Below are 23,494 nucleotides of genomic sequence, written 5' to 3'. Positions count from 1 at the left end.
AGACAAGTCTCGAGCAACAAGTTTTTGGAACGCGTACGACGACTTTTGTCTCCCCTTAAGAAAATTTGTGAGCTTACCAAATTCTTGCACGTCGTTGTGTTCTTGTAACACGGACAAGAGTAACGAGAAGAGAAAAGGACTGGAGGGTAAATTGGTCCCAGTTCTTGCGACTGGTTCGGCGGGCTCATATCCTGTTCTTATTTAGCCGCAGGACAGAAAAGTCAACGGGCTGCCCTATTTTTCGGGCCTCGTTATCGTAAAACGGTTCTCCGTACCGAGCCCCGAAACGGAAACTTTTCCAAACCCACGTTAACAGAGATGTCGCTAGCCCTTAAGAAATCGGTTACTGTATTCATATCTTATATTTTCCGCTAGACATTTGACACGTTATAGCTTAACTTCTAAAACATAGTTGACACTACATGCTGCCTAGTGCGAAATTCAAGGCCTTAACTTTAATTATAATAACAAACATTTTGTCATAAATTATTAAATTGCTTGGATTTTATTTCTGTTAGTCTGCGTGGTTATGCGGCGTACAGAGCAGTGTACAGGATCTTGAAATGACATGTCATCAGAGAAGGTGCATTGGAAACTGTTTTCTACATCCACACCTATACTCTCCAAACCGCTGTGAAGTGCATGACACCACTTATTAGGGTTTCTTCCCGTCCCATTCGCGTATGGGAAGAATGATTATTTAAACGCCTCTGTGCGTGCTGTAATTAATCTAATCTTATACACACAATTCCTACGTGAGGGGTACATAAGGGGTTTTGGTATGTTCCTAGAGTCGTCATTTAAGGCCAGTTCTTGAAACTTTGTAAGTTGGCCTTCTCGGTATAATTTGTATACATTCAAGAGTCTAATAGTTCAGTTTCTTCAGCATGTCTGTGACACTATTCAACGGGTCAAACAAATGTGTAATCATTTGTGCTGGCCTTCTCTGTAAACGCTCAGTCTCCCCTGTTAGTCCTATTTGGTAAGGATCCTCCAGACTTCCGCAACATTCGAGAATGGGTCGCACGAGTGATTTGTAAGAAATCTCCTTTGTAGGCTGATTACACTTCGCCAGTACTCTACCAATAAATCGAAGTCTATCACCTGCTGTACCCACAGCTGAGCCTATGTCATCATTCCATTTCATATTCTAACAAAGTACTACAGCCAGGTATTTGTATTAGTTGGCCGATTCCGACAGTTACTCATTGATATTATAGTCATTGCTTACTACGTTTTTTAGTTTTGCGAAGTACACAATTTTACGTTTCTGGACATTTAAAGCAAGTTACCAGTTTATGCAGTACTTCGAAATCTTATCAAGATCCAACTGAATATTTATGCAGCTTCTTTCAGATTGTACCAGATTACTGATAAGTGCATCATCTGCAAACAATCTGAGGTTGCTGTTAATATTGTCCGCAAGATCATTTTTCACATGGTTGGCATCGAGGAGGTCATTTTGCTCGAGATATCTCGTTATGTTGAAGCTGAGAATACGCTCTAAAATTCTACAACAAAGCGATGTCAAGGATACTGGACGGTACTTTAGCAGATCGCTTCAGCTACCCCTCTTGTAGACGGGTGTGACCTGTGCTGTCTTCCAACTACTGGTCACAGCTTTTTTGTTGGAGGGATCTACGATATATTATTGTTAACAGAGGGGCTAACACAGTCGTGAATTTGGTTTAGAATCTGACAGGGATTCCATCGGGCCCCAGGGATTTGTTCAATTTTAACGAGTTCAATCGTTTCTGAACGCCACTGACATCAACATTTATTTCACTCACCTTTTCAGTGGTAAGAAATTTAAATTGGACCAATACCCCCGGGTTTTCCTTTGTAAAGTAACATTTGAAAATGGAATTGAGCATTTCAGCCTTTGCTTTGCTAGATCAATTTCAGTTCCTGTCTCATTCGCTAGGGACTGGGCACTAACTTTGGTGCCACTAACATCCTTTACACATGACCAGAATTTCTTTGGTTTTGTGAAAGATCATTTGATAACATTCTGCTACAGTAGTCATTCAAGGTATCATGCATTGCCCTCTTGACAGCCAAACACGTTTCATGCAGCCTCTCTCAGTCTATGGTCCTTTGCTTTCTTTTACACCTATTATGCAGTACCTAGTCTGTGTTTCATTAAAAGTTTCCTTACAATGACTGTATACCACGGACGGTCCGTCTCATTATGAACAGTTCTACTGGGTATATATGTATCCAGTGCATGGTTTCTTTTAAATTTGAGCCATAGTTCCTCTATATGTTCCTGCTCTATGTTGAAAGTTTCAAGTTCCTCATTCAGATACGACACTACTGAATTTTTGCCTAGTTCACTTAACACACACATCTCTCTACTTATTTTAGTTTTCCTTTGTACTTTGATATTAATTGTTACTACAGCTGCTTCATTGCCACTGATACCAGATACCTCAAAGAGGTCAGGTCTATTTGTTGCCATTAGATCTAATACATTTGCATTGTGATTGGGGCTCCGAAGTATCTGTTCTAGATAGTTTTCAGAGGAGAAGACAAAAAGTAATGTTTCGCAACATATTTTGACACGCCCGCCACTAATAAAACTGTAAATTTCCTAATTGATTGTTGGATGATTCAAGTCTGTACCGGTGATTCCAGTATGATTTGGGAACTTACGAACAAGCGAACTGAGGTTTTCCATAAAGTTTTCGGTTAAATCAGGAGGTGAGTATGGTGGGCGATCGAAGGATGCAATTACCATTTTACGCCGACTGTTGATACTGTGTCTTGCCCAAACAACACTGGATGTTTCTGTCTCGATGGATCTGACTTTTTGTCTGCCGCAACAAATACAGCATCTCTATTTCCCATTACCTAGTCCTTTCGGAATACACCTAAATTTTTCGCAAATATCTCACTTCTATCAATTTCAGGTTTCTGCAAGCTTTCTGCGCCTTTTATAATGTGAGCTTCATTGCTTTTCAGGAGCGCTTAAAGCTCTGGCATTTCGATGCGAATGCTCCGGCAGTTAACTACTAGAATTGTAATACTGTAGCATGTTGGGGGCACTCTTTTGGATCTTACACTTTTGCTTCTGGGTCTCCAACAGCTGACCTTATCTGAACTGGACAGTATATCTAGTATCTAGTACGGGAAGTGTGACCAAATGAATGCAAGTGCACTCCTCTTCTCAGATGGGTACGAGAATTTTCACTGATAGAAACGCAAATCCGAGGGGCGTTCAACAGGTAATGCATTATTTTCTCGGCCGATTTCTGGAATATTCCCGCTTCGGCCCCTATAGCTTCATGAAGTTCCGATTGGTGGCGGCGCCATACGTAGGCTTCAAAATGGCGTCTGTAACGGTGATGCGTTACAAGCTGAGAGCTGCCATTGGGTTTCTTTTGGCGGAAAACCAGAGCATTGCATATGTTCATAGGCGCTCGCAGAATGTCTACAGAGACCTCTCAGTGAACAAAAGCTCGGTGAATCGTTGAGCGAGGCGTCTGTCATCATCGCAACAAGATCGCGCAAACCTGTCCGATCTTTCCCGTTCCAATCGGCCGCACACAGCTGTGACTCCTCTAATGTTAGAACGTGCGGATACTCTCATTCGAGGTAACCTCCGGATCACAATTAAACATCTCGCTGCTCAACTGAACTGGACTCTATTGTTATTGCTGACAGACTCGTCCACCAGGTGGGGTACTCAAAGGCGTGTACCTGCACCGTTCTGCCCTACAGCCCGGAACTCGCAGCTTCCGGCTTCCATTTGTTTGGCTCAATGAAGGATGCACTCCGCGGGAAGCAGTAAGTGGATGATGTGGAGGTTATTGATGCAGCAAGACTTTGGCTCCGACGTCGACCAGTAGAGTGGTACCATGCGGGCATACCGGCCCTCCCAGTAAGGTGACGTAAGGCCGTTCGCATTAAACGGAGATTATGTTGAAAAATAGGGTTTCGTAGCTGAAAGAGTGCCGAATAACGTGGTATATGGGAATCCTGAATAAAAAAAAATGGTTCAAATGGCTCTGAGCACTACGGGACTCAACTGCTGAGGTCATTAGTCCCCTAGAACTTAGAACTAGTTAAACCTAACTAACCTAAGGACATCACAAATATCCATGCCCGAAGCAGGATTCGAACCTGCGACCGTAGCGGTCTTGCGGTTCCAGACTGCAGTGCCTTTAACCGCACGGCCACTTCGGCCGGCGGAATCCTGAATAAAACCAACCTGCTTTCAGAAAAAAAGGTTTTACAATATTTATTGGACGCCCCTCGTAAATGAAGTACAAAAAATGAACGCCACCCTTTACTTAAATACGTTTCTAGTACCAACAAGAAGGTCCCTGTACAGCTTGAGTGAGTATTTCTACAATAACCTAGATGATAGAATATAGGAACACGAGCATTTCTTTATGTAAACCATATCTTCGAAAATGTAGCTTGGAGACTATTGAATTCGATTTGAAGTGTGTAGCGCAGGGCTGCCGACACAACCTGCATATTCTGACTCGGTTTTCTCTCCTTTTTAGTGTCATATTCACTTATTTTCATTGTGTTACAACTTCAATTTCCTTTCGATATTTATTGTTTCTGTTTTCCCAATAACCTTTCTTTTCCTTACATCCTTGTTTTCTTTCTTCCATTTGTTTTGCTCTAGATTTCCTGTTGTTCTGCGTAGTTACTTATATTGATTTAAATTTGATTCTTGGAAGTTTCTCCTTGTTATTTACATCTCGGAGGACTCTTTGGCCCTCGGCCACTTTCGATTTTTATGATTCAAGCTATCGTTTATTTCTTTTTTACAAAAATACTGCGTTATTTGCTTTGCTAATCTGTCCTTCCATAAAGATGAAAGAAGTTAACATTCGGTTTGCCATCACCTATTCAAAATTTTCTTTCGTTAATTTCCTCATTGCTCCTCATTTTCTACTCCTATTTAGTCATTATTGCATGCATTATTTTTCTTACAATTCCGCTTTTTTATTTTCTGTAGTGTCTACTGTTTATAAAAAATGGTTCAAATGGCTCTGAGCACTATGGGACTCAACATCTTAGGTCGTAAGTCCCCTAGAATTTAGAACTACTTAAACCAAACTAACCTAAGGACATCACACACACCCATGCCCGAGGCAGGATTCGAACCTGCGACCGTAGCAGTCCCGCGGTTCCGGACTGCAGCGCCAGAACCGCACGGCCACCGCGGCCGGCTTCTACTGTTTATAATCCATTGTTAAGTATTAACACGCACGCATGTTAGTCAAGGTACTGTAGTACAGTATCTTATTTTCTCTTTCTTTCTGGCGATATGTAACTCGTTATAGATGTCCTTAGTTACAATGTAAACCTTTCCCTTCAAATGACCTATTTTTGTGTCATTTCACTGAAATATTTGAAACTATTTTTTATAATTTATCCCGTATTTTTATGCATTTTTAGCGTGTGTAATGACTTTTTTCGGACAGTGTTCTTGCACCAGCTTCTTTTGACATGTCATTGGAAGCTAAGTGTTATAGTCTCTAACATATTTTGTCAAAGTATTACAAACTTTTTTGCATTTCATCTTAATTGCAGCCTATTTTCTTCCCACTCTAATTAGATGATTTTCGTGATTTCAGGATCCAAACTCCTGACGCATATAGTTTTCTGTGTGTCTTACATCAGTCTTAACTTGAAATGACCTGATATTTTCCTTCTGATTTTCGCATTAGCTCTTACTGACTTAGTCTTCCTCAGTTTTCTGATTTTCATGACTGACTGATTTATTTATTCAGCTTACACCTTACAGCATCATATTTTACAAGTATAAAATAAAGCGGATACAAGAAAAGATAAAATGATATGTATCTGTACACCTTTATGTATGTATGTATGTATGTATGTATACCTGCGTAATAGTGAAAGCTGGAGAGCCGGCAGTAGCTAAAAGAAGTTGTGAAACCCATTTTCCATCGTAGCTGGATACCCAGAGACTCCAGCCCGGTCAGTTAATTGCTGCAGGTGTTGCGTCTAGGAAGTATTTCCAGGTACCCGTCAATATTCTTTTTCGGCAGTCGCGCAAAGTGCTCTTCAGTGTTTGTTCCGGTGCTCTCAAGTTGCAAGTCACCATCACTGGCTATTCCCCACTTGTGTAGCATTGCTTTAGTCACGGTGGGGCCAGTTGTGATAATATTCTGTAACGATTTTCATTTTGTGTTTCGCGAGCTACAATATGTTTTCGAAATGAACAAATTATATGATTGTATAGTGGCTGTTTAACACTTTGTGGCCAATTATGAATTGGAAATTAAAAACCTGTTCCACTCGAGGCCTTCCCTCCCTAAACTCAAACCGATAATATTCAAGTTGATTACCCTTCTTTCTCGTAGTTATTAATTTTTTTAATCTGTTCGCGATAATCCTGTACAGTATTTCACATGTTATGCGCAAAAGTAGCGCTCCTCCGTAGTTTTTCAGATTTACCACCTCACTTTTTATGTAATAGGAGTATTAACTTAACTTTCTGAAAATACATGAAACTAAATTTAGTTTTTATAATTTTCAATTCCAACAATTTCACTAATCATGTTATAGTTCATTGTTCGTCATATGCTTTGTCTAAAACAATTTTGATAATTATTTAATCCCTTTCAAATATATGGGAAAATTGTGTAACTGTACATTGTAGTTTAGTTGTTGAAACGGAGAAGCTTTAAGAGTTCACGAAGCTAATTTTGTTTCATAAGTATTGTGGCTATTTTGTCATTTAAAAACTGTAAAAAATTTCTCGTTTTCTATTTGTGTTCACAATCATAAAGAATTATCATAACCACTAAAGCTCATCAAACAGAAAATGCACTCTAAGACAAAGAAATAAACGGCGCAACACGAAGAAATAATCCGAATGGGACCGAAATCGGCAGATTTGATGTAAATGTACTGACACATGATTACAGTTTCAGAAAAATTGTATGATTTATTCAACTGAAAGAGTTCCACAAACTGAGTACTTCAATGATGCGTTGGTTCACCTCTGGTCCTTATGTAAGCTGTTATTCATTTGGCTAGGCATTGATTGACAGAGTTGTTGGATGTCCTCCTGAGGGATGCTGTTGATGTTGTGGTCTTCAGTCCTGAGACTGGTTTGATGCAGCTTTCCATGCTACTCTATCCTGTGCAAGCTTCTTCATCTCCCAGTACCTACTGCAACCTACATCCTTCTGAATCTGCTTAGTGTATTCATCTCTTGGTCTCCCTCTACGATTTTTACCTTCCACGCTTCCCTCCAGTACTAAATTGCCTCAGAACATGTCCTACCAACCGATCTCTCCTTCTAGTCAAGTTGTGTCACAAACTCCTCTTCTCCCCAATCCTGTTCAATACCTCCTCATTAGTTACATGATCTACCCACCTAATCTTCAACATTCTTCCGTAGCACCACATTTCAAAAGCTGCTATTCTCTTCTTGTCCATGTTTCATTCCCATACATGGTTACACTCGATATAAAGACCTTCAGACATTTAAATCTATACTCGATTTTAACAAATTTCTCTTCCTCAGAAACGCTTTTCTTGCCATTGTCAGTCTACATTTTATATCCTCCCTACTTCGACCATCATCAGTTAGTTTACTTTCAAAAAACCAAAACTTATCTACTACTTTAAGTGTCTCATTTCCTAACCAGATTCCCTCAGCGTCACCTGATTTAATTCAACTAGATTCCATTATCTTCTTATTACTTTCCTTGATGTTCATCTTATATGCTCCCTTCAAGACACTGTCCATTGCGTTCAACTGCTCTTCCAAGTCCTTTGCTGTCTCTGACAGAATTACAATGTCATCAGCAAGCCTCAAAGCTTTTATTTATTTTCCTTGGACTTTAATTCCTACTCCAATTTTTTCTCTTGTTTCCTTTACTACTTGTTCACTATACAGATTGAAAAACATCGGGGATAAGCTACAACCCTGTCTCACTCCCTTCCAAACCACTGCTTCCCTTTCATGCCCCTCGACTCTTACAACTGCCATCTGGTTTGTATACAAATTGTAAATAACCTTTTGCTCCCTGTATTTTACCCCTGCCACCTTCATAATTTGAAAGAGAGTATTCCACTCAGCATTGTCAAAAGTTTTCTCTAAGTCTACAAACGCCATAAACGTAGGTTTGTCTTTCCTTAACCTATCTTCTAAGATACGCTCTAGGGTTAGTATTGCCACGCGCGCTCCTACATTTCCCTCCAATCCAAAGTGATCTTCCGCAGGGTCGGCTTCTACCAGATTTCCAGTCTTCTGTAAACGATTCGTGTTAGTATTTTGCCACTTTGACTTATTAAACATATTTCGGCAATTGTCACATCTGTCAGTATCTGCTTTCTTTGGAATTGGAGTTATTATAGTCTTCTTGAAGTCTGAGGGTATTTCGCCTCTCATGCCTTTTGCTCACCAGATGGAAGAATTTTGTCATGGCCGGCTATCCCAAGGCTATCAGTAGTTCTAATGGAGGGTTGTCTACTCTAGGGGTCTTGTTTCGACCTACGTCTTTCAGTGCTTGTGTCAAATTCTTCACGCAGTGTCATATCTCCCTTCTCATCTTCATCTACGTCCTCTTCAATTTCTGTAATATTGCCCTCAACTACATCTCCCTTGCATAGACCCTCTATATACTCCTTCTACCTTTTTGCTTTCCCTTCTTTGCTTAGGACTGTTTTTCCGTCTGAGCTCTTGATATTCATACAGGTTATTCTCTTTTCTCCAAAGGTCTCTTTAATTTTCCTGTAGGCAGCATCTGTCTTTCCCCTGATGACATATGCTTCTACATTCTTACATTTGTTCTCTAGCCATTTCTGCTTAGCCATTTTGCACTTCCTGTCGCTCTCATTTTTTAGACGTTTGCATTCCCTTTCGCCTGCTTCATTTATTGCATTTTTGTATTTCTCCTTCATCGATTAAATTCAATATCTGCTCTGTCACCCAAGGTTTTGTACTAGCTCTCGTCTTTTCCATTCTTAATCCTCTGCTGCCTGCACTATTTCATCTCTCAAAGCTACCCATTCTTCTTCTACTATATTCCTTACCTGTGTCAATAAATCCCTAATGCTCTCTCTGAAACTCTCTACAATCTCTGGTTCTTTCAACTTATACGGGTCTCATCTCCTTAAATTCCTGCCTTTTTGTAGTTTCTTTAGTTTTAAGCTGCAGTTCATAACCAATAAATTGCACTCAGAGTTCACATCTGCTGCTGGAAATGTCTTAAAGTTTAAAACCTGGTTCCGAAATCTCTGTCTTACCATTACATAATCAATCTGAAATCTTTCGGTGTCTCCAGGTCCCTTCCACATACACAACCTCTTTTCATAATTCTTAAACCAAGTGTTAGGTGTGATTAAATTACGCTCTATACAAAATTCCACCAGGCAGCTTCCTCTTTCATTGCTTTCCCTCAGTCCATGTTCACCTACTACTTTTCCTTATCTTCCTTTTTCTGATATCTAATTTCAGTTCCCCATGACTATTAAATTTTCGTCTCTCTTAACTACCTAAATAATATCTTTTATCTCATCATACATTTCCTCAATCTCCTCCTCATCTGCAGAGCTAGAAGGCATATAGACTTCGTGTCTATCTTGGCCGCAATAATGCGTTCACTATGCTGTACATAGTAGCTTATCCGCATTCCTATTTTTTTATTCATTACTAAACCTACTTCTCCATTACCCGTACTTGATGTTGCATTTATAACCCTGTAATTATCTGACTAGAACTCCTGTTCCTCCCGCCACCGAACTTCACTAATTACCACTATGTCTGAGTTTAATCTACCCATCTACCTTTTTAAATTTTCTAATCTACCTGCCAGATTAAGGGATCTGACATTCCACACTCCGATCCTCAGAACGCCAGTTTTGTTTCTCCTAATAAGACTTCCTCCTGACTAGTCCCCTCCCGGAGATCTGGATGGGGGGACTAATTTACCTCTGGAATATTTTCCCAAGAGGATGGCATCATCATTTAACCATACAGTAGAGCTGTATGCCCTCGGGAAAAATTACAGCTGTAGTTTCCTCTTGCTTTCATCCATTTGCCATACGAACACAGCAAGGCCGTTTTGGTTAATGTTACAAGGCCAGATCAGTCGATCATTCAGACTGTTGCCCCTGCAACAGCTGCTGCTCCTCTTCAGGAACCACACGTTTGTCTGGCCTCTCAACATACCACCCCCCCCCCCCCCCCTCCCGTTGTGGCTGTGCCTATGGTACAAGTTACCTGATCGCTGAGGCACGCAAGCCTCCCCACCAACGACAAGGCCCATGGTTCATGGGAGGGGGGGGGGGGGGAGGGGGGAGGCCTGAGGGATATCGTTCCAAATTATATCCAATTGGCGTGTCAGATCGTCAAAATCTCGGCCTGACAGGAAGTCCTTGTCCGCAATGCTCCAAACGTGCTGAATTGGGGATAGATGCTGCGACCTTGCTGGCTAAGGTTGGGTTTGGCAACCACGAAAACAAGCAGTAGAAACTCTTACTGTATGGAGGTGGGCACTATCTTACTGAAATGTAAGCCCAGGATGGCTTGTCGTGAAGGGCAACAAAATGCGGCGTGGAATATCGTCGATCTACCCTTGTGCTGCAAGGGTGCCACGGAAGTTAACCAAAAGGGTCCTGCTATGAAATAAAATGGCATCCAAGACCATCACTCCTGGCTGTCGGGCCATATGGTGGGCGACAGTCAGGTTGGTATGCCACCGCGTCTCCAGATACGTCTTCAGCCTGGAATCTCATTGACTGAAGTAGAATTGTCTTCAGTGACGAGTCCCGTTTCGAACTGAGCTCCGACGACAAGCGAAGATGGTGTAGTGAGCCATAATGTTGCGTGAACGTAATGCCTCCAAATCTTGGAACACAGTAAACTCACCAATCAACGTAGTTGCAAAACTGTACTCCTTCCCCATTTTTATGGATGACAATGCGCGACCGCGCCGAAATGTGCAAGTGGAGGAGCTCATGGAACGAGAGGATATTCGGCGAATGGAGAGGCGTGCCCTTTCCTTCGCCTTAAATCCCATCGAACACATGTAGAATGCGTTCAGGAGACGCACTGAAGCACGTTCACACGCACCAACGACCGTCCAGCAGTTGTCAGCCGCTATGGTGGAAGACTGGAACGCCCTGCCACGAAAACTCCTTACCGACCTTGTGCTTAGCATGAGTGCATTTTGCAGAGCATCTATTGCCGTCTGTGGTGATCAAATACCCTATTACGGACCATGTCCCACCTTTTTTTAATGTCCATGGGACTACCGTAAACTGTGGCGACTTCACTGTAATTATTGTCTTTCAATGAAAGAGTAATTTCTGTTCGACTCACTGCGTGTTTCGTTCTGTTCCGTATAGAATCTGATAAGAGATTCCACCAAGCTCTGGACATTTATTCAATTTTAGCTGTTTCAGATGTTTCTCAACAATACTGACACTAATATCTATCATTCATGTTTGCTGTGGCACGCGAATTAAATTGGGGCAACACTCCTGGATTTTCCTTTGTAAAGGAATCTGGAACCGGAGTTAAGTATTTCTGCTTTTGTTTTGAGTACCCAGTTGCTGTCTCGTCCACGACTGTCTAGACACTTACTTTGATGCCCTAACAGCCTTTACATACGGCCGTAATTTGTTCAAGTTTTGTGGGAGATCTTCCGATAATATTGTGCCACAGTAGTCGATTAAGGCTTCAAGCATCGTACCGTTAACAACCAAACGTTCTTCTTCCAGCGTATATATTTTGTATTACACCTATTATACGGTAGTCTCTGTTTCTTTACAGTGACCGTATTTCATGAAGAGCCCCTCTTATCATGATCTGTTCTGGTAGATACATATCTGTTAAACGCATAGTCAACTATTTTTTCAGCTTGAATCACATTTCTTTTGTGTGATCCAGTTCAGAGCTAAACGTTTCAGCTATTTTACTGAGACATGATTCTGCTGCTACTTGATCTACTTCTCTCAGTTGCCCTTGTAACTTTGGTAATCATTGTTGCTACAATTGCCTGGTGACGGAAGACGCCAGTTTCAGTGTGGTTAGATCTGTTTGTTGCCATTAGATCCATTAGATTCCACCATGAGTGGGCTTCCGATCTATCTGTTACAGGCAGTTTCAGAAAAGACTTTTGATACTCTTTCAAAGGACTTTTTGTCACGTCTACGTCTTACAAAACTGTGATCATTCGAACTAATTGTTGGATGATTAAAATATCATCAGATGATGACAGTAAGATGGGGAACTTACGTACTAGAAAACTGAAGCTTTCTGTAAAGTTTTTGGTTACATATGGAAGCAGTTCTGTGGTCGGTAGAGAGATCCAATTTTAAGTTTATGCCCAACCTTGATACTAAGTCTTGCACAAACAATTTCGCATGCAGCTTTAATTTCTATCTCAGTGGATTTGAGTCTCTTGTGTACTGCGACAAAAGCACCACATCAAGTTCCCGTTAACCTATCCTTCCGATATGTACTTAAACTTCCCCAAAAAACACACTGCTGTTAATTTCATGTTTTTAGCAGCTTTCTGTACCTAGTACTATAGAGCTTCACTCCCTTTTAAGAGCGCTTCTAACTCCGGATTTTGTTGCTAATGTTTCGGCAGTTAATCATAATACACTGAGGTGACAGAAGCGATACGGTGCCTCTTAATATCGTGTCGGACCTCCTTTCTGCCGACGTAATGCAGCAACTCGACGTGGTATGGACTCCACAAGTTGTTGGAAGTTCCCCGCAGAAATACTGAGCCATGCTGGCTCTTTAGCCGTCCATAATTCCGGAAGTGTTGCCGGTGCTGGATTCTGTGTACGAGCTCACCTCTCAATTATGTCTCCTATAGGTTCGATTGGATTCATGTTGGGCGTTCTGGGTGGCCAAATCATTCGCTCGAATTGTCCAGAATCTTTTACAAACTAATCGAGAACAATTGCTGCCCAGTGACATGGCGTATTGTCATCCATAAAAATGACATCGTTGTTCGGGAACATGAAGTCCATGAGTGGCTACAGATGGTTTCCAAGTAGCCCAGCATCACAATTTTCAGTCAATGATCGGTTCAGTTACCCAGAGGACCCACTCCGTTTCATGTACACACAGCTCACACCATTACGGATCCGCCTCCAGCTTCCACTATGCGTTGCTGGCAGCTTGAGTCTATGGCTTCCTGGGGTCTGCGTTACACTCGAAACCTGCCTTCAACTCTTACCAACTGATATCGGCGCTCATCAGACTAGGCTACGATTTTCCTGTCGTCTAGGGTCCAACCAATATGGTCAAGAGCACGGGAGAGGCGATGTCGTGCTGTTAGCAAAGGCACTCGCGTCGGCCGTCTGCTGCCGTAGTCCATTAACGTCAAATTTCGCAGCACTGTCCTAACGGATACGGTCGTCGTATGTCCCACTTTGGTTCCTGCGGTTATTTCAAGCAGTGTTGCTTGTCTGTTAACGCTGGCAACTCTACGTAAACGCCACTGCTCCCGGTCAAGTGAAGGCCGTTGGCCTCTGCGTTGTCCGTGTTGAGAGGTAATGCCTGAAATTCGGTATTTCGGCACACTCTTGATGCTGTGGAACGCGAGATATTGAATTAGCTACCGATTTCCGCAATGGAATGTCCCATACGTCTAGCTCCAGCTACAATTCCGCATTCAAAGTCTGTTACTTTCCGTGGTGTGGCTGTAGTCTCAGGAGTCACCTGAGTACAAATAACAGTTCAGCCGATGCGCACCCCTTTGTTTACCTTGTGTGTGCGATACCACGGCCATCTGTATATGTACATATCGCTGTCCCATGAATTTTGTCACCTCCTTGTATTTCTGGGTCTCATACAGCAATCGTTGACTGGACTGCGTAAAAAACCTTTGTGTGCACCCCAAACAGAGTCAGCTAGCTAGAATGTAAAAGGCTCATTTCCTTTGTATTGACAGAGGTTAGTTTTATTGCCTTTCTTTAATACGGGAAGCTATAGAAAACCTGAATTATTGTGGCACTACTGTAATAAAATTAAATTGCTCACTGACGCATACGCAGTGTACAGATCAGAATATGGGCTCTGAGAATGCAATAATGCACTAGCGAACGTATCGGCTAGGTCCACGACACTGTCAGAGGACTGCCAGCAGAAATACGTCATTCTTCGGCGCCTCTGCGTCCCGTTACAGTCGAAGACGCGACCTGCAAACAGAACACTGCGCCAGTCGTGACTTGCAAATGTGAACAATACGGGACCGACACGAGCGTCCCGACAAAACGCAGCTCGGAGGATGTAGTTACTCCCGGTTGCTTCTCGAGGTAGTCAGCGGGTCTGCAGGTGTATTAAGAGGATGTGGGTCACACGGAACACTGACCGTGCTACTGGAGCCGGTGCCGGATCTGGAGTGTTATTGTTAATCGCCTAAATCTCTCCTTATTTCGATGCAGAAATTAACATCAGCGATTCTTATTTCCTAAAAGTTGAGTAAAATAGTTCAATAAGTTACAATTACTTGTAATCGTTTACTGGTTCCGTTTAACAAACCATCATCTGATTAGGTTTAGGCTGTCACGAAAACAACAAAATGGGCCACATGAGAAAAACAATATTTGAAATTACACATGCAAAATTTAAGAGATTTATAAAAACGATAAACTGTGAACGAGCCTTAATCCATGGTCCAGCGAAGAAGTCAGTCTCTCTGGGCGTTAAACGACGGTATCTGCGTTAATGCTGTGTTTCTTGACTTTCGGAAGGCATTCGAGACAATTCTCTACTGTTTTCTAGGGGATAGCACATAGGATTCAACACAACTTCGTTGTAGGATACTCTTCGCTGGTCATGGGGGCTCAGTTTGAACCGGGAGTCATCGCTGAAGACAATTCTACTCCAGTCAATGAGATTCCAGGACGAAAACGTCTCTGGAGACGCTACAAACAGTGGTGGGATACTTCTGACTGTTGCCTGCCATAAGGTCCGACAACCAGTAGTGATCATATGGGGAGCCATTTCTTTCCGTAGGATGGCTGCAGAATGTGGTTGTAGGGGAGACAATAGAAGAAAGGGTTACAGAAAAATATGGGCTTCGTAGTAGGGACGAAAGAGTAGGAACACTAACTGAGTTCTGCAATAAATATCAGTTAGTAACAGCAAATACTCTTATTATGTAAACGGAAGGTGGAGGGCAGAGAAAGGGAATGATTAGAAATGAACTAATGGTATCATCTGCATCGGAACTTTATGCGGAATGAGCAGCGACGAGTAAAAATGTATGCTGGCCCAGGACTCGAACCCAGGATCTCCTGCTTACTAGGCAACTGTGTTAACCACTGCACCACCCAAAGAAACCGTTGATCACAAATGTGCGAACTATCTCGGCATGCTCACTCACTGACCGACTCACATTCCCACCCAGCACCACCCCCTTCCATGTCCTCCATGCTCGCTAATTTTAGGTTCCCACTGGAGGTCAACCGTAAATCTGCATCCATACTGATGGTTGTGGATTCACAGCCCATCATGGCGAATCACGATTATAAGAATGCAATGCTATCTTCTTTTGGACATGTCTGAAAGAACAGACAGCATGCGAAATCTACAGGTGTGTTACATATCATGTGAACTGAAGGTGGAGGAAAGGGGAAATTAAAATCTTGGCAAATTTAAAAGAACGCAAAATCCCCAAGACTGGCAAAATTTTGCAGAGTGTCGAAATATAGCGCGTACTCCCATGGGCTGGTCCCGGCGGAGATTCGAGTCCTCCCTCGGGCATGGGTGTGTGTGTTTGTCCTTAGGACAATTTAGGTTAAGTAGTGAGTAAGCTCAGGGACTGATGACCTTAGCAGTAAAGTCCCTTAAGATTTCACACACATTTGAACATTTTTTTTGTACTTCAATGCGAGATGCTTTTAATACTTCCCTCAACGAAACTCTATCTCGAAATCTGGTCGAAAATCCAAAGGAATTCTGGTCATACATAAACCACATCAGTGGCAAGACGCAATCAATACCTTTACTGAGCGATAACAAGGGTGAACTCACTGATGACAGTGCCACTAAAGTAAAGTTATTAAACACGGTTTTCAGAAACTCCTTCGCCAAAGAAGAAGAAGTACATATTCATGAATTCCAATCAAGAACAACTGCCAAGACGAGAAATACAGAAGTAGGTATCCTCGATGTAGCAAAGCAGCTTAAATCACTTAATAAAGGTAAGGCCTCCGGTTAAGATTGTATACCAGTCAGGTTTCTCTCAGAGTATGCTGATACAATAGCTCCATATTTAGCAATTATATACAACCGCTCGCTTACAGAAAGATCCGTACCTAAAGACTGGAAAATTGCCCAACTCAGACCAATATCCGAAAAAGGAAGTAGGAGTAATCCGCTGAATTACAGGCCCATATCACTAACGTCCATTAGCATTTGGAACATGTACTGTATTCGAACATTATGAAGTACCTCAAAGAAAACGATTTATTGCCACATAATCAGCACGGATTCAGAAAATATCGTTCTTTTGAAACACAACTAGCTCTTTATACTCATGAAGTGAATACTGCTATCGACAGGGGATGTCAAATCAATTCCATATTTTTAGATTTCCAGAAGGCTTTCGACACCGTTCCCCACAAGCGTCTTCTAACCAAACTGCGTGTCTGTGGAATATCGCCTCGGTTGTGCGAATGGATTCGTGATTTCCTGTCAGAAAGATCAAAATTCGTAGTAATAGGCGGCAAGTTATCGGGTAAAACAGAAGTAATATCCGGCGTTCCCCAAGGAAGTGTTATATGCCCTCTATTGTTCCTGATGTATATTAACGACATTGGAGACAATCTGAGTAGCCGTCTTAGATTGCTTGCAGATGATGCTGTCATTTACCGTCTTGTAAAGTCATCAGATGACCAAAACTAATTGCAAAATAATTTAGATAAGATATTTGTATGGTGCGAAAAGTGGCTATTGACCCTGAATAAAGAAAAGTGTGAAGTTATTCACATGAGTACTAAAATAAATTAGCTAAATTGCGATTACGTGGTAAGTCACACAAATCTCAAGGCTGTAACTCAACTAAATACTTCGGGATTACAATTATAAATAACTTAAATTGGAACGATCACACAGATAATGTTGTGGGCAGAGCAAACCAAAGAGTGCGATTCACTGACAGAGCACTTAGAAGGTGCAACACGTCTACTAAAGAGATTGCTTACACCACGCTTGTCCGCCCTATTCTGGAGGATTGCTGTGTGGTGCGGGATCCGCATCAGGTGGGACTGGCGGATGACATCGAAAAAGTACAAAGAAGGGCAGCTCGTTTTGTATTATTGCGAAGTAGGGGAGATAGCGTCACAGATATGACGCGTGAATTGGAGTGGCAGTCATTAAAACAAAGGCGTTTTTCGTTCCGACGGGATCTTCTCATGAAATTTCAATCACCGGTTTTCTCCTCCAATTGCGAAAACATTCTGTTGGCACCCACCTACATAGGGGGAAATGATCAACACGATAAAATAAGAGAAATTAGGGCTCGCACAGAAAAATTTAAGTGCTCGTTTTACCCGCGCGCTTTTCTAGAGTGGAACGGTAGAGAGACAGCTTGTAGGTGGTTTATTGAACCCTCTGCCAGGCACTTTATTGTGAATATCAGAGTAATCATGTAGATGTAGAAGGGAAGGAACTAAAGATATCAGCTGCATCGGGACTTTACGCGTAATCAGCAGCAATGAATGAAAATGAGGCCGGACTGGGACTCGAACCCAGGATCTCCTGTTTATGAGGCTGTTGCGTTAACCACTGCACCACCTGAACACTGTGTTTATCATAAATATTTGGACTACCTCAGCATCCTCACCAGCCAATTCACATTCACATCTAGTGCCACCATCAGAAGTCCCTGCCCATATCCTCCATGCTTGGTAATTTTAGATTCCCATGGAGGTCGAACAAATATGTGCATCTGCACTGAAGGTTGTAGATTCATTGCCCTTTGAAGCGACTCAGTTGTATGAATGTGTGGTGTCTGTTCTTTCGGGCATGTCTGAAAGAACAGAGACAGAGAGACAGTGCACTCATATACAAGAGCACTCTGTTCAAGAATCACACAAGAAGGAAGTACACTTACAAAAGGCTAGGATGTATGGGAAGCTTTCAGTTAGATTACATAAAGGTCAGGCAGATAGTCCAAAATCAGTTATTGGATTGTGAGACTTGCCCAGGAGCAAGCATAGACTCAGATCACAATTTAGTACTGATGAAGAGTAAACTGAAGTTTAAAGACACTACTCAGCAAAAATAAATGGGAAGGGATGTGGGGCACATAAGTACTAGGGAATGAGGAGACACACTTGAAATTCTTTGAGGCTATAGATACAGCGATAATGAATAGCTCAGTATGCAGTCCAGTTGAAGAGGAATGGACATCTCTAAAAAGGGGCAAGCACAGAAGTTGGAAAGAAAACATAGATGCAAAAAGGTAACTGCGAAGAAACCGTGGATAACAGAAAAAATACTCCAGTTGATCGACGGAAGAAGGAAGTGCAAAAATTTTCGGGGAAATTCAGGAATACAAAAACACAAATCCCTTAGGAATAAAATAATTTGGAAGTGCGGGGAAGCTAAGGCAAAATGGCTGAATGAAAAATGTGAAGACATCGAAAAAGAAATGATTGTTGGAAGAACACACGCGGCACATAGATAAGTCGAAACAACCTTCGGTTGAATTAATAGCAAGGGCAGTAGCATTAAGAGCACAATAGAAATTCCACTGTTAAGTGTAGAGGAAAGAGCGGGTAGATGGAATGAGTACACTGAAGGTCCCCATGAGAGGGATGATTTGTCTGACGACATGGTAGAAACAGGAGTCGACAGCGAAGAGATTGCGGATGCAGTATTAGAATTTCAAAGAGCTTGGGATGACTTAGGGCAGAATGGGGAGTAACATTCCATCACAATTTCTAAAATCATTGGGGAAAGTGGCAACAAAATGGCTATTCACGTTGGTGTGTAAATGTATGAATCTGGCAATATGCCATCTGACTTTCGGAGAAATATCATCCGCACAATTCCGAAGACTGCAAGAGGTGACAAGTGCGAGAATTATCGCACAATCAGCTTAACAGCTCATGGATTCACGTTGTTGACAAGAATAATATACAGAAGAATGGAAAAGAAAATGGGGGATGTGTTAGATGACGATCAGTTAGGGTTTCAGAAAGGTAAAGGCACCAGAGAGGCAATTCTGACGTTGCGGTTGGTAATGGAAGCAAGACTAAAGAAAGATCAAGACACGTTCATTGGATTTGTCAACCTGAAAAAAGCGTTCGACAGTGTAAAATTGTGCAAGATATTCGATATTCTGACGAAAATAGGAGAAAGCTATAGGGATAGACGGGTAATACACAATATATACAAGAACCAAGAGGGAACAGCAAGCCTGGAAGACCAACAACGAAGTGCTCGGCTTAAAAAAGGTAAGGCAGAAATGCAGTTTCGCCCATGCTATTCAATCTATACATCGAAGAAGCAATGAAGGTAATAAAAAAAAAGTTTCAAGAGTGAGTTTAAAATTCAGGGTGAAAGAATGTCAATGATAAGATTCGCCGATGACATTGCTATTCTGACTGAAGGAGAAGAAGAATTGCAGGATGTGTTGAATGGCATGAACGGCCTAATGAGTACAGAATATCGACTGAGAGTAAATCGAAGAAAGACGAATGTAATGAGAAGTGGCACAAATGAGAATAGCGAGTAACTTAACATTAGAATTGGGGATCACGAAATAGATGAAGTTAAGGAGTTCTGCTACTTAGGCAGCAAAATAATCCATGTCGGACGGAGCAAAAGGACATAAAAAGCAGGCCATCACTGGCAAAAAGGACATTCCTGACCAAGAGAAGTCTACTAGTATCAAACATAAGTCTTAATCTGAGTAAGAAATTTCTGATAATGTACGTTTGGATGGGTGTTTGGGTTTTTTGGGGGGAAGAGACCAAACAGCGAGGTCATTGGTCTCATCGGATTAGGGAAGGACGGGGAAGGAAGTCGGCCGTGCCCTTTCAAAGGAACCATCCCGGCATTTGTCTGGAGCGATTTAGGGAAATCACGGAAAACCTAAATCAGGATGGCCGGACGCGGGATTGAACCGTCGTCCTCCCGAATGCGAGTCCAGTGTGGTACGTTTGGAACACTGCATTGTATGGTATTGAAGCATGGACTGTGGGAAAACCAGAAAAGAAGAGAATCGAAGCGTTTGAGATGTGGTGCTGCAGACGAATGTTGAAAATTCTGTGGAATGATAAGGTAAGGAATGGGGAGGTTCCTCGCTGAATTGGTGAGGAAAGGAATATATGGAAAAACTGACAAAAAGAAGGAACAGCATAATAGGACATCCGTTAAGACATCAGTGCTTGAGTTCCAAGGTACTAGAGGAAGCTGTAGAGGGTACAAACTGTAGAGAAAGACAGAGATTGGAATGCACCCAGGAAATAACTGAGGACGTAAACTGTAGTTGGCACTCTGAGATGAAGGGGTTGGTACAGGACATGAATTCTGGGCGGGCCGCATCAGACCTATCAGAAGACTGATGAAACCATATTCTACGCTCCCTTTTGTTGCCCTTTATAGCAAGCCACACTGGGCTTAAATTTCGGCAACATAATGCCTGCCTGCACACTGCGAGAGTTTCTATTGCTTGTCTCCGTGCTTGCCAAATCCTACTTTGGTTGGATCTCTCCCCAATGGAGAACTTTTGGAGCATTGTGGGCAGGATCCTCCAAACAGATAGGAATTTTAGGATCTAACGCGCCAATTGGACAGTATCTGGTACGACATCCATCAGGAGGACACCCAGCAACTGTCAATCAGTGCCAAATCGAATAACTGCTTGTATAAGGGCCAGAAGTGGACCAACGTGTTATTCAGTTGCTCAATTTGTAAAGCTCTTTTTGTTGTTTTCTGAAACTGTAATCATTTGTCAGTCTGTACATGTGCATCACATCTACCGATTTCCATGTGATGCAGATAATTCCTTAGTGATGTGTCGTTTTTGGTCTGAGTCTGTTATGACGTCAAAGCAGATACCGCCAAGTGATTCATATTGGAATTCTCTAACATGAAACAAAATGTGTCAGCAGGAAAGAGCACAATATCAGTGTGTCAATTATTATTTGACAGTGAATCTTTTTGGGTCGGTTGCTTTCCATAGTCCTGATATGCACATGACTCGCTCTACCAGTATATAAGATGGGTGGGAGCGGTTTCCCGTCAGTCTTTTCGGCTCATTCTGATGTTGTCTGAACGGTTTAGTCAAAATATTATGTCTGAACGGTTTACAGTCAAAATATTATCAGCAGACAAAATCTGATCACGGCTGAATTCCCACAGTATTATGGATTAGATCTATCATTGTTCCATTACACAAATAGCGATCGGTCATTTGAACTAGTACCAAACACAAAACATCTAGGAATATGAGCTCAAAGCGACCACATAAAACTAGTACTACGAAGAGCAGATGTCACACTGAGACTCATTGGACAAAGCCTAAGAGGTAGACTGCAAAATCCACCTGAGTGATGCTCTTCAGCCGCGCCGAGTGGCTGCGCGGTTAGAGGCGCCATGTCACTGATTGCGCGGCCCCTCCCGCCGGAGGTTCGAATCCTCCCTCCGGCATGGGAGTGTGTGTTGTTCTTAGCATAAGTTAGTTTAAGTAGTGTGTAAGTCTAGGGACCGATGACCCCAGCAGTTTGGTCCCTTAGGAATTCACATACATTTGAACATTTTGATACTCGTCACTTGGCGAACCAGATAGGATACTGAAGATGGAAATAGGAGCTGCATGTTTCGCAATGAGTTATTTTCCTTAGAGCGAGAGCATCACGGATATGCTCATCAAACATTATTGTCAAAAAGTACAAGAGATGTGCTATAGATCAAGGAGATATTTACTGTTAAAATTTCAAGAGCGTACAGTCCAAGAACGGCCAGGTAATGATAACACTAGACACAGAAGTGGCATGGCTTGGCTATTTCTAGATTAGTCCTGGTTCTCCGTACAGCATCACGATGGGTGTATCCATGTGTGAAGGCTGTGGGGAGAACGTTGCCAGATTGCATCGCTATCATTACACACGTCCAGCACCTGACATAATGGTACAGGGTGCCATTGGGTCACATCTGGTTCGCGCAACTGGTAATTTAGTCAACAGCCTTACAAGTCTAGTGTGTTAAGACGTATGGCGGTGCTGTATTGTCGAGGTCCCTGTGAAATTATCTTTCAACAAGATAATGCAAACCACACGTCCACTGTGCTGGCCTGACCTACTTCAATACGGAGGGTGTTAGATTGTTGCCCTGGTCAGTGTATTCTTCGGATCTGTCACCCACTGAAAAATGGGTTGCCGAAAGAACAGCACCTCACTAATCGACAACCACTACGGCTAAAGAACTCTGCAGAATTAAAGCAGCATAGAATGAAGCACCTTTATGTGTCATTCAACCTCAGTCCGAGGTAAAGCCCAGAGGAATTAGAGCCGCAACTGCTACCAGAGGTAGCAGATCTCCGTATTAAATTTCGAACCCTGTCTACCCCCAAATCATCTACAAATTTAACCAAAGGAAAAATGCTCCTGTCAGAGCACAAAAAGGCGAATATGTTCCCCTTTAAACGAGAGAAAATTTGGGAACTAGCCGCCTTAATGCCCATTCAGCCTTCGGCGCCAAAAATTTTGGCATGCGAACATATTTGCGCTCTTTTAACACAGAACATTCTAACTTATTTTACCCAGTCTCTCTTTGTAGTTAAGCCTTCATGCATAGCATCTCCCTCTAGCTGCCATTCTTTCCCACCATCTCCTTTTCCTCCCATTGATTTACAGTATATCCTACTGACACTGTCTCCTCTCTCATTTGCGCTGTTTCTCTTTGTCTTTCTTTCCCTTTGACACTATCTCCATACCTCTGCAGCTTAAACATTTTTTTTTTGGGGGGGGGGGGTGTCCAAGTTTTTTTTTTTTTTTTTTCTTTCTATGCCCACGTGTTAAAGTTTGCCAGTCTGGAAGGGTCAAGACCTTGCCAAGTGTATGAATGGTCTCTACTAACCTGAATTTTTCTTCTCCACTGTCATTTCACTCTTTTGCTCTCACCTCTTTCGTCTCCATCCATCTCGCTTTCTCTTTTACTGTCACTGTCTCTCACTGACGACCAATATCTCCTGTTTTTGGCAGTCGTTTAAGTTCTTTTCAGTCATGTTAAGACGATTTTTAGCCCATATTTGTCACTGCAATACCACTTTGGGCATATTTGTATAGGTGTATACAGACAGCACGTCATTAAATTTCAGTGGTGGAAAAATCTTGATTAAGAATATAATTGGTGACTCAGGAACCCTTGCAATGATCCTAAAACCCTTGCCATATGTTCACTGCGTCTGTTGAAACTACATTTACGCCTCAGACCGGGTATTACATGCGTATTTTACGTGTATATTACCGGAAAACGATATGACTGCACTAGGCCTCCCGTTGCCGT

Source organism: Schistocerca serialis, chromosome 8 (genome assembly GCF_023864345.2).
Source record: "Schistocerca serialis cubense isolate TAMUIC-IGC-003099 chromosome 8, iqSchSeri2.2, whole genome shotgun sequence".
Classification (NCBI taxonomy): Eukaryota; Metazoa; Arthropoda; class Insecta; order Orthoptera; family Acrididae; genus Schistocerca; species Schistocerca serialis.
The sequence above is the reverse complement of the archived record's forward strand: the minus strand, read 5'-3'. Positions refer to the sequence as shown.